This window comes from Phalacrocorax aristotelis, chromosome 14 (assembly GCF_949628215.1).
Source record: "Phalacrocorax aristotelis chromosome 14, bGulAri2.1, whole genome shotgun sequence".
NCBI lineage: Eukaryota > Metazoa > Chordata > Aves > Suliformes > Phalacrocoracidae > Phalacrocorax > Phalacrocorax aristotelis.
This window is the reverse complement of record NC_134289.1, coordinates 14,995,220-15,009,584: the sequence shown is the minus strand read 5'-3', so window position 1 is coordinate 15,009,584 and position 14,365 is coordinate 14,995,220.

The window sequence follows — 14,365 nt, the reverse complement described above, 5'->3', positions numbered from 1 at the left end:
CTCCTAAGCTGTGCCCCGCCGGCCCGCCGCTGCCCGCGCCGCCGCCGCCGCCGCCGCCGCCGCCGCCGCCGCCGCCGCCCTGCCCATCCTCCGGGAGCTCCCTCACGCGCCCGCTCCTCACGCGCTTCCCGCCCCTCCTTATCTGCCGCCGCGGCCCAGCCCGCGGCTCGCGGAGGGCCCCGCGGGGAGGGGGCGCGGGCGCATGGGCCGCCGAGGCACCGCCGCGGGGAGCCGGCGGGGGGGGGGGTGGGGGGGGGGACACACGACGGGACGGACGGACACCGAGGCGGTGTCACAGGTGGCGGCGAGGCGGTGCCCGGGGAGCTGCCGGTCCAACAAGTCCCGCTGGCGGCGGCGGCGGTGGCGGGTCCATGGCGGCCGCAGCCGCGGTGGGGCGGGGGCGGGGGGGGTTGGGGGGGGCTGCTGTGGCGGATGTCATGACGCAGCGGATAACGCACGGCCCCGTCACGGCCCCCGCAGCCCGCGTCCGTGTGTCTGTCCCCGTGTCCCGCACCGCCTTGGCGGGGGCGAAGCCCCGGGGTTTGCGGGTGGGAGGGGAGGGGGCGCTCGGGAGGCGGCTGAGCTGCAGCAGCAGGTGCCCGGCGTGCGGGGTGGGGGGGCGGGGGCGGGGGAACGCGGTGAGGGAGCGGGGAATAAACATCGGGGAACCGGGCTCTGGCCTCTGAAGGCGTCCGTGGGCTTGGCTTTAATCCACGCGGGAGAAATACCGCAACCGCGACCCCGCAAATCGCTGCGAGAACATTCCTGAAATTAACCCTCCGGAAATGACAATTTAAGATAATATACGGGGGGGGCGGGGGGGGGGGGAGAAAATCTGGATAGTAGTTGCCTCCTTTCTTTTTTTATTTTCAGATCCCCCTCAAAAAGCAGAGGCATGTCCATATTTATATTGCTACAGAAACGAAAATCTCCATTTGGTGCGGTCCGCCCCGCCGGTTGTCTGCACAAAGTATTATGCAGATCCTCTTGACATCTTCTCAAGGGTAAAACCGAGCCGCCGGTGCGCGCGTGGCGTCCCCCCGCCACCGAGCGGGGCGCCGCGTGCGCGCGGAGCCGCTGTCCCAAACTCGTCATTTCTTCACCTTTACTAGTAGCGGTGCCTGCTTCTGCATCTGCCATGGGTTGGGTTGGGCTGGGTTTCTACTTAAGTGACGGTAACGAGATTTTATGAGCTCTCAATGCTTTTTTGGGGGGTTTCTAGCCCTCTGACCTCCAGTTTTTTGTGCAAAAGCACCACCATTTGCCCAACTTCATTTGTCCAACTCCCATCTGCTCCTCTACTCTGATCCATCAAGAGGGCTTCCTTTTTTTCAAGAAGGGATTAATCGAGGCCTCTGAATAGAGAAAGCATTAAACAATAACAGGGAGGTATATACAGGTGAGAAAAGGCTACATTACTGTATCCCGGAGGAAAACTATCAGTTCCATAGTGCACCTGAAGCAGCCCGTTCCCAGGAGGCTGAGGGAATTAAGTGGAGGATTTCCAGACACAGAAAACAAATCAGGTTGAAAAGAAACTGCACATGGCAGCTGCCAAGAGCAGCCCCAGCCCGTGCTGCCACCCCCTCCCGCGTCCTTTGTGGCCAGCCCTCCCTGCCGCTACAAAACCACCGGGGCCACAAAGCGTTGTCGTGACAGGAGCCGCACCTGGGCTCAGAACCTGGCCCTGACGGTGTTTCGCTCCGCGTTTCTGCGTTGGTGGTCAAGGAGAGCCCTTCTCGCCGCTGCACGCGTACCGCCGCGTCTGTCTGCCCGTCAGCAGCCAGGAGCGGAGCAAGGGCAGGAGCATCCTAACGCGGCCACGCGCCGCCTGATCTCCAGAAGTGCCGGGCGCTTAGAGATGCTCTTACAGCTAATGGAAACCACAAGCCCTTTGCACCTGGGCAATGAGCAGCGGTAGCGCAGCATAGCCCGGGGAAGGCTTTCGTGTGGTGGCGTTTCTTCGGTGTTCTGCTCCGGTAGATAACAAGGGCTGGGTCTCTGAAGCCATGGATGTGGCATACGTCTTCTCTTGCTGTTGAGAGAGCCCAGAAGATTTGACAGAGGGGCTGCAGTCTGAAAGTCTTTGTTTTCTTGCTTTATGCATTCAGGAGGTACGAGTTCAAAAGCATGTCTTTGACCCTGGGTACTGCTGCAGCTGAGTGCTGCAGACACTGGTTTCGTGAGCACTCCGTGTGTGAACGGGACTGTTAGCCGCTTCTAAAATAACATCCCCATAATACCGTACCCACAATTACAAAGGATGGTCAGAAAGACTGAAGCAAACCCAGTGCACTAACGTCCATAGGCTGTACTTTAATATCATTTGCTTTGAACCCATTTACACAACGTTTACACACAGATTTGAACAGGGGTGGTAGGATGATTGTGATCACTTGTAAAAAAGCTGATTTTAAGTTCTGCCGCTCAAAAACCATTCATCAACCAACCAACGCATACATTAGGGATTCTAGATTCTAAATTTCACACTATATACCCAGGGAAAAACCTTTCAATTACCTGTATAAACAGAACTCCTCTTATTTATATAAACAGGTCTCAGTTCTACAAATATTTATGGTGAAACTGACACAGAAGGGCACACTCGTTGATGGCAGCTGGTGAGACTTGCAGTACCAGTGAAAAGTTTGCTTAATAAGAGTGATCTGCTAAAGACAAAGCATAGACAAAGCATATATATAAAGACAAACCATATATAAAGTAGGTAACTTTGTATTTATACAACTGTATGTAACCAACACATAGCTAGCGATACAAATGATACTCGAATGGGTACCACTCCAGTGAAGTACCATTTGAGCTTGCTCCTTTACGGAGAAGGAGAGGCCTGCTTTCTAGTACAGGCTTTATAAAGCGGAGCTTGAAGAAGCATGCTGGAGCTGTGTGCGTCATCTACCGTGGCAACAAGTGCGTTTCGGGTTGCCTTCAGACCAAACAAGGTTTTCCAGCTCTCTTTCCTGGAGAGATCTATTCCGAGCAAACACAAAACTTGCACAGATTAATTTTCACAATAGTTTTCTATTTACTATTTCAACACGAGACCTCAAAATTTACTTATTTAACTGAATAATATTTGCAGAACGTAACAAACGCTGCGCTTGCCTGTGGTTTTCCTATCATATAGCATAGGGCGGGACACAATCATGCCAGCTCGCCATAAATCCGGAGGGTTTGGTTCCAGAAAGCAGTATTTTAGCAGCAGGGAAAGAACTCCTCTTTATGTAAAACAGTTCCCTCTTGTGGATATTCTGTGTACAGTATCACAAAGTATTTACAATATTAATCAAATCCAGATCTTTGCAATTAAAAAACCCCTCCATTCAGCAATGATCTCAACACACAGGACAACGTTGGGGTTAGCAGTTCAATATAGGCGTAAGCCAGGGCGAGCTATTGCATTTAATCAGATATAATTTATCTGCAAAATTGCTCATTAACAAGAACAAATTATTTAATGAAAGGCAAGAAACATAACAATGCTAAAGAAAGCTGCATAACTGTACCTGTGTGAGTCAAGTATAAATCACAGTGGATTTTTTTAGCTTGCTTATATGAGAAAACCTTCTGCATATTCCAATAAAGAAAAGCATGATTAAAAAAGAAGGAAGACATAGACTGCATAAATAAAAGAGACCGTAACAGCCAAACAGTCAGGGTTTCCAAGGGTCCACGTACTAAGTACTGAAAACAGAGAAACTCTTTGGAATGATGAATCATTCCGTTAAAACTAAAGAGTCCAAGCAAGCAAGTGGCACAGCTTCACCGGTGACACAGTATTGCACCAGGGTTCATTTGGCATGACAGCTTAAAAAAAAACCATGAATGGAGTCACAGTGTGAGATTTATATGTTCCCTAAACGATGACTACATTGTACAAAGAATATCTTTTTTCTTAAGAAATGAAATGCGAGAGGATAAACACGTACTCCCCGCTTCTGCCAAAAGGCACTTGGTTTAACTGAGTCTGGGAAAATGATAGAAAACAATTGCATGTTATTATCTTAAGTGAAATTATATATTTAAACAAAGGCTAAAAGCCTTTATATACCAATATACCAGAAACTTGTTTGCCACAACTTGTTTGTTTAATCATTATGTATAAAACCTTCCCATTTGATTAAAGGTACAGGGTAAATGTTGAGCGAGCAGCTTAAGGTTCTCAAAAGGTAAATACTTTTCCAAGGTAAAAAAAAAAAAAAGTCAAAGTTGTAACCCTTAGGTATGTATTTGTTCTCTGCAACAGCAGCCCCCAGGCTGCTACGTGAACAGTTCCTCGTAGGATGCGCTGTTGCTACCTCATGTGATAGTTTAACCAGCCTAAATACTATTTGCGACCAACAGCCTCCTCTACATTTTTGTTGTCCCCTTAGAACACGCTGTTGGCTTTTACGTAACATCGCTGGCTGACAAGCAAGAACTTACACACGGAAGTACAATAAAATAACAATAAAAACTGTTCACTAGTCAAGGGGCCAGGTCTGTATTCCTGAAGTCAGCGGGGCGTTTGGCCTTGACTTCAAATGATGGAGACGCAATATCAACCAGATCTTACGTATAATCACAAATTACCTCTGAGCCTCGCTCTGATACTAGTCCTCACTATTTCTACTTTGTCCTGGGTGAAGAGTGAAAAAGAATAAGTTTGTACTGATTAGACGGGTGCGGGAAACCAAATTATATCATGAAATAACGCTGAGATATTTTTGGTTTAATGCAAACGGTTTGCTCTCTGAGACCCTGAGGAAGATCCTGAGCTGATGTAAAGCCCACGTAAGCGTGGCTCTGCTGTCTGTGTCTTAAAGACTCTACAGAGGAAATCTTTGCAAGAGTTGACACTAATATGCATACAAAACTTGCCCGGCTGCGTGCAACTATATATTTGCGTATGACAAATGATTACCTTTAGCTTTTGTTCTTTTCACAGATTTTAGCAAAATTATTTCCGGGCATATTAATTGAAAAATCCTGTTTAGCTCATTTTGCATCTACCCAATCCCCATCCAAAGACTGAAGTACTTATTTAGCATGATAATATATTGCACCCTATAACACCTTCTTATCAAAGCACTTTGCAAATACGAATACATTCAGCTTCATCACATCTCCCTGTAACACTATACGTGAACACTATTCTTGGCAGCAAGGTTACGTAACGATTTCCTTGAATTAGTTAAAACTTTCGTATTGAGATCTATTTTGGCACTTAACCCTGGCAAAATCCTCCAGCTGGCAGGACAAAGACATATCTCAGCAGAATGCTTTAATGGGTCACTCAGTCATTCAGAGCGATCATCTCCAGGGTACTGGAACCCTTGCACTCAATCCAGCCAAAAAAAATATTAAAGAAAATCCCAGGTTCATGTTAATCCATACAGTATGAACAGAAATTTAATATGAAGTAGTATTGCAAACATAGAGTATTTTCCTTGGACTTTTTTTTTAATAAGGCGATTCTTGGATATCCTCGTATTTTGTTTAATATTTAGACCTAAGCATACTTCCTTGTCCTCATTCTCCTCTCACCAAATGTCCTGAGTCACCCAGTATTTATTTGGTTAATGCGATATTTCGTGCCAATAGAACCACTTCTTATTGGAAAATTAGTACAGTTTATGCATTAATGGAATGTTAAGAAGACATAGGTAGCATCTGGAAAAAGGTGATAGCAGGAATTACGACTTCAGGAGCAGTATTACTTAAGCCATATTATATCCTCTGAGGTCTGTAAGTGCATTTAATAAATACCAGTCCACACGCTTAAAAGCACTCTCGACTCCTGCGAATTACTTGTTGCATTAATGATTTTTCCTTCCAGGCAGGGGTTTTGCCACAGGCGAGGAGGAGGAAGGTATTGGTGGGGTATTCTGAAGACAGAATAGTAGCAACCTACTTCTAAAACGCAGGTAGGCTAGCAAAGGAGATACAGAAATAGCAGTTAAACAGTGCGTCCAAACAATACCCGAAACAAATCAAAGGTAGAAAGAGAGACCTTTAAATGTCTCTCTCAAACCATTAGTGCCCCTTTTTCTGAGCGGGCCTTGACGTCCATCCAAACCAGCCAACCCTTCACCCCAGGTAATGAGAGAACAACAGAGAAATAAGTTATGTGAAGTGGTGCGTGGAGAGCCACCCCAGAAGCAGGGTAAACATTCCCTAACTCTGCTTTCTGTTGATTTTGTTGGCTTGTATCAGATCAGGACAGCACCATCACCCTGCAAACATACCGGTGCAATGCCAGGACTTACTTCTGCACCACTTGGCAGCTCTGTTTTGTGGAAGCAGCTCTCTTTGTATAAATACTGGCCTCCTTTGGTCCTTCCAGATAGACCCAGAAACTTCTAATGGAGTAATACGGCAAATATTACAGTAGTACAGCAAAGGTTTAGGTCCTCTGCATGCCACCATCATGAAAACACAAAGCAGTGTGAGCGTGTCTCCCATACCTTTGGGCAGCTTCCAACAGCGGCGTCCACTGTGGCTGTGACTGCTAGCTCAAAGCATTCCAGAACTACAAGGTATTGCCACAGTGGTCGCAAAGACCAATACTAATATTTTTTTAATGTAGTTAATTTGGAGGACTAAATGGTTATTGTCTCATCTTTTAATATTTTGCCATTCATTTTACTTGATGTCTTGCGTACTGGAAATGCTTAGGCCAGGTAGCTTTATTTAACTGCTCCTAGGAACCATTTGGCTTTGACTCCAGACCCAACGCGACTAAACGGGAAGGGAGGGAAAAGAAGTTTCATGGTAAAGTGTGATACATCTAAAGGTGCCTGGGAAATTCTCTTTTAAAGATTGCATTGGGCACTTCTAAGTCCAACAGCCAACTTTGCCACGTGGAACTTGCAGAGAGACGCTGCTGTCAGAATCGGACCCCCTACAACGGAAGCGCTGCCTGAAACCGGCCGCCAGCCTTAACGTACCGTAGGGCCCCAAAGTCCGGTGTGCAACTGAAAAAGATTACCTGGGGAGCAAAGTCAGAGTACCAGGACTGTACTGCTGCTCTACTCCAGTTAGGCCGATGGGACTTTTCATAGAAGTCAGCTAATTGTGAAAAACAAAGAAAAATGTGAAGATGTGGGTGTACTGAAACCAGCCACTGAGGAGAACAGCCCTGAAGACTAGGTGGTTTAACGTCCACCAGGTGTAAATCTGCTCGACACTGAAAAATCAGACATCAGGCACGCTAAAACCATAAAGGGGAGACCGTACATTTACAAGCAGCCACTCCATTCATTTGCAGCTTATTGTGACACTTAGGCTTTATTCTGCCCAGGATATACTCACATTTAGGGCCTTGCTGTTTATTTTTGACAATAACCTCAACGCAATTTCAGGAGGAGCAGTATTTGCAATGATCTGCGTCGCTTTCTCGTCTCTCACGCTCATCTGGAACTGAATAGCCGAGAACTGGAAATTTGCAACCGAAAATAAGTTAGAACAGAAATAAATCAGGGCCACTCTCATTATCAGACATCAGCCCAGACAGTAAGGTTTGAAAAGCTGAATCTCAGCATGATCAGAAGACGCTCGTTCTCATCCCAGTACGTCAGCGCGTATCCACCAAAGAGTTTTTCCGATAGGAGGGAGAGAGGAAACCCAGTTAATGTGCAATCCTGCGAAATGCCAAGCATTCCTGCTTTGATCCAGCAGAGCATTTAAACAGGTGCCTAATGTTATGCACAAGGAATCTCGGAGTCCTGTAACCAAGTCACATGTTTAAAATTAAGCATGTGTTTTCAGTCCAGGGTGACAAGGCTCAGCACCTTGCATGATTAAGTGACGAGTAGGCTGAAGAGGTTGCCTAGGAGTCATGTCCTTAATTGCTTGCTGACTTCATCAGCGCTTACATCTTACTGAGGTTGCATTCGCTAGTGTGCAACATAAAGGTGACCTTTAGTTCCAGAATGAATATAGCTGTAGGATTCCCTTCCCTCTTTGGAACTAAATGCTCCGCAATTAACAAAATAATGAAATCATAACACCCAACTTAGTCACAATTTTGGAAGGCTCAGTGGTTAACTTATATTATTTTTTGTACTCCTGATAAAAGATGAACCTCTGGAATACTATTCTAAAGACACAGTATTCTGTTTTCTCACTGATAGATCCATGTATGTCCTTTCCCAAGTCAAAGGTGCTGCTAAGGGTCAAATATATACCAGTACCCACAGAGACGTGTCAGATGTCGGAGCGCTGCTAACGCAGCCGTCTTACACGCGGTACTAAGCCTGTAGCAGGCTATAAAACACAATACCCTCAGGCCCAACTCAGACTAACTGAAGGCCACAGTGAATGGCTGTCTTAAAAAGGCTGTGTTTCCCAACAGAGCACGTGATTTTTTTTTCCTATGCTAAATTCAGTGGAATGTTGGGATATTTAATGGCAACCAAGCAAATGAAACTCCAGCTACGACCTTCAGAGGCTGCAGCCTCTGGGTGATATAATAATGGTGGGATGAAGCTTTATTGACTGTGTGGTCTCATATGCTGCATCTCCTCATATCCATGGCTTTAATCAGATCTGTGGGCAGATGTTAATTTCTGTTTCCATAAGCTAATTGAAATTCAACCTGTGGTCAGATCTTAGAGAAGTTATTTGGGAAGAACCAGGGATTGTTTGTGTCTCATGCAAGGGGTGCAGTTTTGCCTTCGAATACGACTCTGTAGCTGCATCAGTGAAAGATATGCGTAGATATCTAATAATAATTTACATGTGCATATCTAATAATACTTAGACACAGGCTAATTTGTAATCAGTGTAGCAATATCTTTGGGGAAAAGCATGATAAAGCATCTATTTTCCATAAATGTTCACAGGTGGATATCCTGCAGATAATTTTTAATTATTAATTAACATGCAGTTTTAGGCACTGGAATACTAAATTTTATTTAAACGTGAGACATATTGATCACAAACCTTCCACCCTGTCACCATCTCAGTCTAGTCTCATTCAAAGTTTCTGACAATAAACCCTTGTGTGTTCTATTACCTAATCTCACACAGCAGGTTTTCCCAGCGTCTCCTTTCCTGGAAGGAAGTTCACTGCTACACATGTGATAATACATTATTGTTCATATAACCGCGGTATGTGAGAAACAAATATATACCATCTATCGACAACTGCGGTAGTTAAAATACTTGTAATTTTTACAGAGGGTTTTTTGCAAGCTTTATGGTAGCTGAACATGGTCTGTTTTTCATAAATTACGGCTACTGCTAAATGCGTTACAAAGTATTAGTTAGCATTACCAACACTTACTAAGCTTGTCGTCGAGCCTTTTTTTCCCCTCTGTATTTCCACAATGTCATATTTCAAGTGTTTTCTTTCTGTAACAAGAAGTGGGTGACCTAGAACTTTTTACGCTCTATAAAGTGATGAAGCTCTATAAGCATCTATGTCTCTTAGGACCAAAACGGGTGAAATGCAGAGATGTGTCAGGTGTTTTACCACCCACAATTAAAAAGAGAACTTTTTAAAGGCTAGAGAAGCCTACAGCCATATTAAGATTCTATGTTACAGAATCATCAGTACTTCAGCGGTCTGAGTGTGGTCCCAGAGGAGCTCTAGCAGTGTGATATTAATTCTAATTTAAAAGAAGAAAAATTTGAATTTCAGGGCTGCTTATACTCAATCCCATAGACAAAGCAGGCTCACTACTAACTTGCTTTCCTAGACGGAAACTCACCTTCCTTATCTAAAAAAGAAGTTCATAAAACACTTTCTCTTCTGTTTGCAGAGAGATTCAGCTATTTACAGACAGGTAATCATGAGCGAATTATATACTAACTGCCACAGAACAATAGGCCAATGCAAGTTTGTCAAGGGCAGGTTACCATTAATATAAAAAAATACTCTTTTAATACAGAGTATTGAGGCAATACGCTTCGTTCCTTGTGCATCAGGTTAGTGCCCTCTCAGTGATGAGGGTGTGTTTGAGTCCCGACTGGTGTCAGTGCAAGGCACGTCAGTGTGCATGGCAAGAATCACAGAGCGATGGCTTTAACCAGTTGGGTTTTTTTATCACTATCAATAAAGTGAAAGACATAACCTAGGTTGTGTTAAACTGTCTTTTTAAAAAAGAGGGTTTCTGCTGCCTTTTTTTCCCAGATGGTACAGTAACTGCTCTCTAACACCACCAAAAACACACAGCCAGCCTTCTTCAGTGGTTTACCTTCCCTTTTGCAAAAGAATTCTTGCCTTCCAGACTCTCATAAATTCAGCACTGGCCATTTTGAAACGTGGAGTGTCATCTCTCCCGTCTTCTCTGGATTAATATCAGGTTTCAGGAAATACTAAAGGCAGAGCTATTTCTTCCTTGGACAGTCAGATGAGATGTGCTTTACCTTCTTCAGCTGGCTCCAACTTCTTCAAAACGCCCGTGTCACCTGGTTCTCGCCTGAGACCGATATTTCTGCAGCCCAGAAACATCTTTTCTTATCATCCCAGTCTAAGTATAATAAAAATATCCCAGTTCTGTGGCTTGTTAAACCCTCCCAGATGAAGGATGAGATCCTGACGAACTCAAGATGCCGAGGATAAAAGGACTCATGCTGAGGATAAGCTGTATGGTAGGAGTCAGTGCTTTCCAGGGCTTCCACAATGCGAGAGAAGACAGTTCTAGACTTGGCCTTGCTAGGCGGGAATACGCTAGGCGACATCCAAATAGGGGCTCCACCATGGAGACAGAGACTGAAGGCAAAAAGGTATTCACATCTGAGAGTAGATTTTCGAGTAGCTGGTTACAAAGGAAACGCAAGGTGCAGGTTCAGTTATATCCAGATATTTTCTTACCAGTTAATGGTTTGATTATTGAAACTGGCTTCCTATTAAACTTGGATCCGTTGGATGTAGGTCAACGCACACACGTTTCCTGTTATATTTTCCTCACGATGCCCAATATCTCTTGTATAATGTGTACGTGTTCTTGAAAACTAGACAGAGGCGTTTAAATCTCTTCTAAACCAGGCAGCGTAACTATTACTAGAAAGTACTACAGATGGCTGACTAATTGAGCCACGGAAAGCATTATCACACCATTTCTCAATTTAGAGCTCATTATTCATTTCAGTTCAATCTAATTTCATTACTGTTATAATTCCGTACAATATTAAAGAGAGTTTCAAATTTGCACACCTGTGTGAGGTTATTTTGCAGTCTTCTGAGCGACACCTCATTTCGAGCCAGTCCTACCGCACCACTGAAGAGTATTGTTTATTTATTTCCTTTTTTTCTGAGGGTTTGGGATTGTAGCTGAGTTAGTAGAGCAGAAACCCTAAAGGCACACGCAGCCTTGGCTCCGTGACCTTGAGCAAGGCACGCGCGCTCCGTGGGTTTCACGTTTACTTCTGTGCAAGGGGTATTGTGGGGGTTAATATCTCTACCGCGCCTTTAGACCTTTAGATGAAAGGCACTGTAAAAGCTCAAAGCATGACTTATTAATTATATATACACACATATCTTCCCAGTTTATGTCTCAGGTATCCAGCATGGGGGTTTGTATTTCCACAAACCTGCGGGTCTTCTCCAATGAAAAAGACTACGGCAGCTACTTATTTAAAGTTCTTTTGCACCAGATTAACCAAATGCCTGAGAGAATGATACTAGGTCACCTTCTTAAAATGGCCTGAATACCAGCAGAAGATTAAGAAATGGTGGGAGCGACTATATTTTGTTACACTGAAAGCATTACAAGCAAAGTGTATATGAGCAAAGTGACATTCAGTGACAGATTGAATTGCATTATGATAAACTAAAAATGGCAGAGAGCCTCAGTCCTTTGGAATAACAACTCTTGAAGATTTTCCATTTTGATAATCAGTTGATTGGCAGGGGGGTTACAATAAGAAAGCGGCTATGACTTTTAGTTACGAAAAAAGCCGCGTTGTGATCTAACGTAGCTCAACAATGGCATTACCATCTGTGGCTCTGGCAGTTTTCATGAAACCTGCTCATTCTTTAAAAAAATTACCTAACCCTTAACTTTCCCAGCAGTGGCACAACAGCAGCTGTTACCGAATACTCATAATACCAGATCATACGTGATATAGGAACACGAGCTACCTTTCATCTGGCCAGGATACTTACAGTGCCACCCTATAATTAACTGGTGCTGTGACTTTATTTAAGATCGTGTGTGTCAAAATATAGTTGGAATTCCGAGGTTCTCAAGGCCTTAATGCTGTCCATTTACGCAGCTTGTCTTTCTCCTGGAGGATCGTAATGCAGAGCTCGAGTGTGTGGGTTACTTCGATAGCATTTATAGCAACATGCATCAGGGAGCAAGCAGTCTTTTGTGCCGTATTAGTGTAGGTGAACCAAGGAGAGGAACAGAAAATACCCAGGAGCAGACCAAGCAGCTTTAGTAGTAGAGAAACAAGCATGAGGCCATGCAGTCCAAAGACAGACAGGCTGAAAAGAGAAAAGCTTCAGCGAGTTTTTACCTTTGTACGGCGGGTTCCTTTTCCATATTTTTTGGCTGGTTGCCTACATCCACAAAAATGTTTGCAAGGTCTAATCTCAAGGGTTTCTCTTGTCAAGGTTAAGCAAGTGCCAGTTTGTTGATAATGTGTCACTTTATTTGAGTGATGTGTCTAACTGATACAGCATAAGTGATATTACTGGAGTATTAAACATGAGAATTTCCACTCTATATTAAATTTCTAATATGCCTATGTTTGTGTGTTTTATGGGTTTTTTAATGAAAGACGTGAATGCAATTAAATCGTCACTTAACGTGATGCAGTTTTAATATATTACAGGATCAATTTCCAGCATCATATTTCATACCAAATGGCAGCGCTTTTCTTTGGTTGTTTTGTTGTTTGTTTTTTTTTTTTAATTTGGCTTTTGTGAAAGAAAGGTGAGGGATGAGAACAAACTTTGTCACTAGCCAATACCAATGTAGAAAGGGAAATATTTTTTCTCCAGGCCTGGTCACATCCACCTGAGAAGGAAACCTACTTTGTGGGTATCCCATGAGCTCAGTCAGTCACTGGCAGCGAGAAACCAGGTCGCAGTGGTCTGCAGCGATCCTGCTGCTGGATCGTATTCTCTGATGGAGAGCGCCTGTGAGCAAAGGTGCGAATTGCATCAGCAGCAACAGCTGGGTGAAATAAGATTTAACTGCTTATTGGAACCAGATGGTGGGCTATTAGAAATAGTCTAAAGCTGCCCAGAAGGAGCAGGAACGGGCTTGAGAGATGCTGCAGCAAGCAGGAACTGAAACCATTATTGTACAGGCTTTGTAGGATGAACATATTGAGGCACTCATTCCTAATGTCTCCCTACCTCTATTATAAATTTTAAGGGCTGTGAGCAGAGGAGAAAGATACAAATTATAGAAACAGATGGAGAGTCAGTGAGGCATAGAAATACAGGTGCTGTATGAACAGATGGAGTGAGGGGGAAAGAAAGGAAAGGAAGAGTGCTAAGTCTGAGAGTCAGTGGACTCTGCCTATCTCTGGATGCACAAAATTCTGCAGGTGTGTCACAGTTCAGTCTTGGAAGGGGTTTGGAAACTCATTACATCACTTTTTTTTCCAGATAGCTCCCTCCTTCCCACTACGGACACGAGTTTCTTCCCTCCCCCGCGTGCATTAAAACAAGTTGACTTGACCTTGAATACATCTGACTGCCCCTTTTTAAAGAAGTTATCTTGTGGTAGGGCAGAACCAAATCAATATCACAAACTAATAGCCCTTATCTCCTTAATACGATGGCAATGCCTTTTTCCCAAGTCTAGACCACATTAGTTTACAGATCGATGTTAAACACAATGGCAAAGCTGGAATGCTCTGGCTTTCGATCCCAGGGCTGACAGTATCACCGTCCTAAAAGATGGTGCCAGTAGAGGTATTCAATTTGGGTAACCATCTGATAAACTTGGACTGCATTCACGAAATGTCAAATCCACCATCACCTTCCCGTTACACCGCAAAGCTCAATCTCACTGTCTGACGTTAATCACATCAATTTCCCTTTTGTAGCAAAACGGCAGAAGATGGCCACTATTTATCCCCAAGAGTTGTCTGATGACTTAGAAAATGGTGAGGTAACTCAAATTCAAAATTAGGGTACTTTTCCTCTCTACCTTTGCTCATTCAGCACGGGGAAATGTCGTTATGAATGACGGCATTCTGTAGCAGAACTAGCTCTGCGGAACCTGCAAGGTTTAGCCTAACAGGAGCCCACACCGGTAGCGGTCTGGGGTCGTGAACTAGGTTGGCTGGAAATCTTTGGATTGACAAAGGAGTTATACCTACCATGCCCAAGCTTAGGCGGGGAGGCAGCCTCTCAGCAGCAGCTGGGCGCAGGGTTAAGGCCCCCGACGTTTGTGAT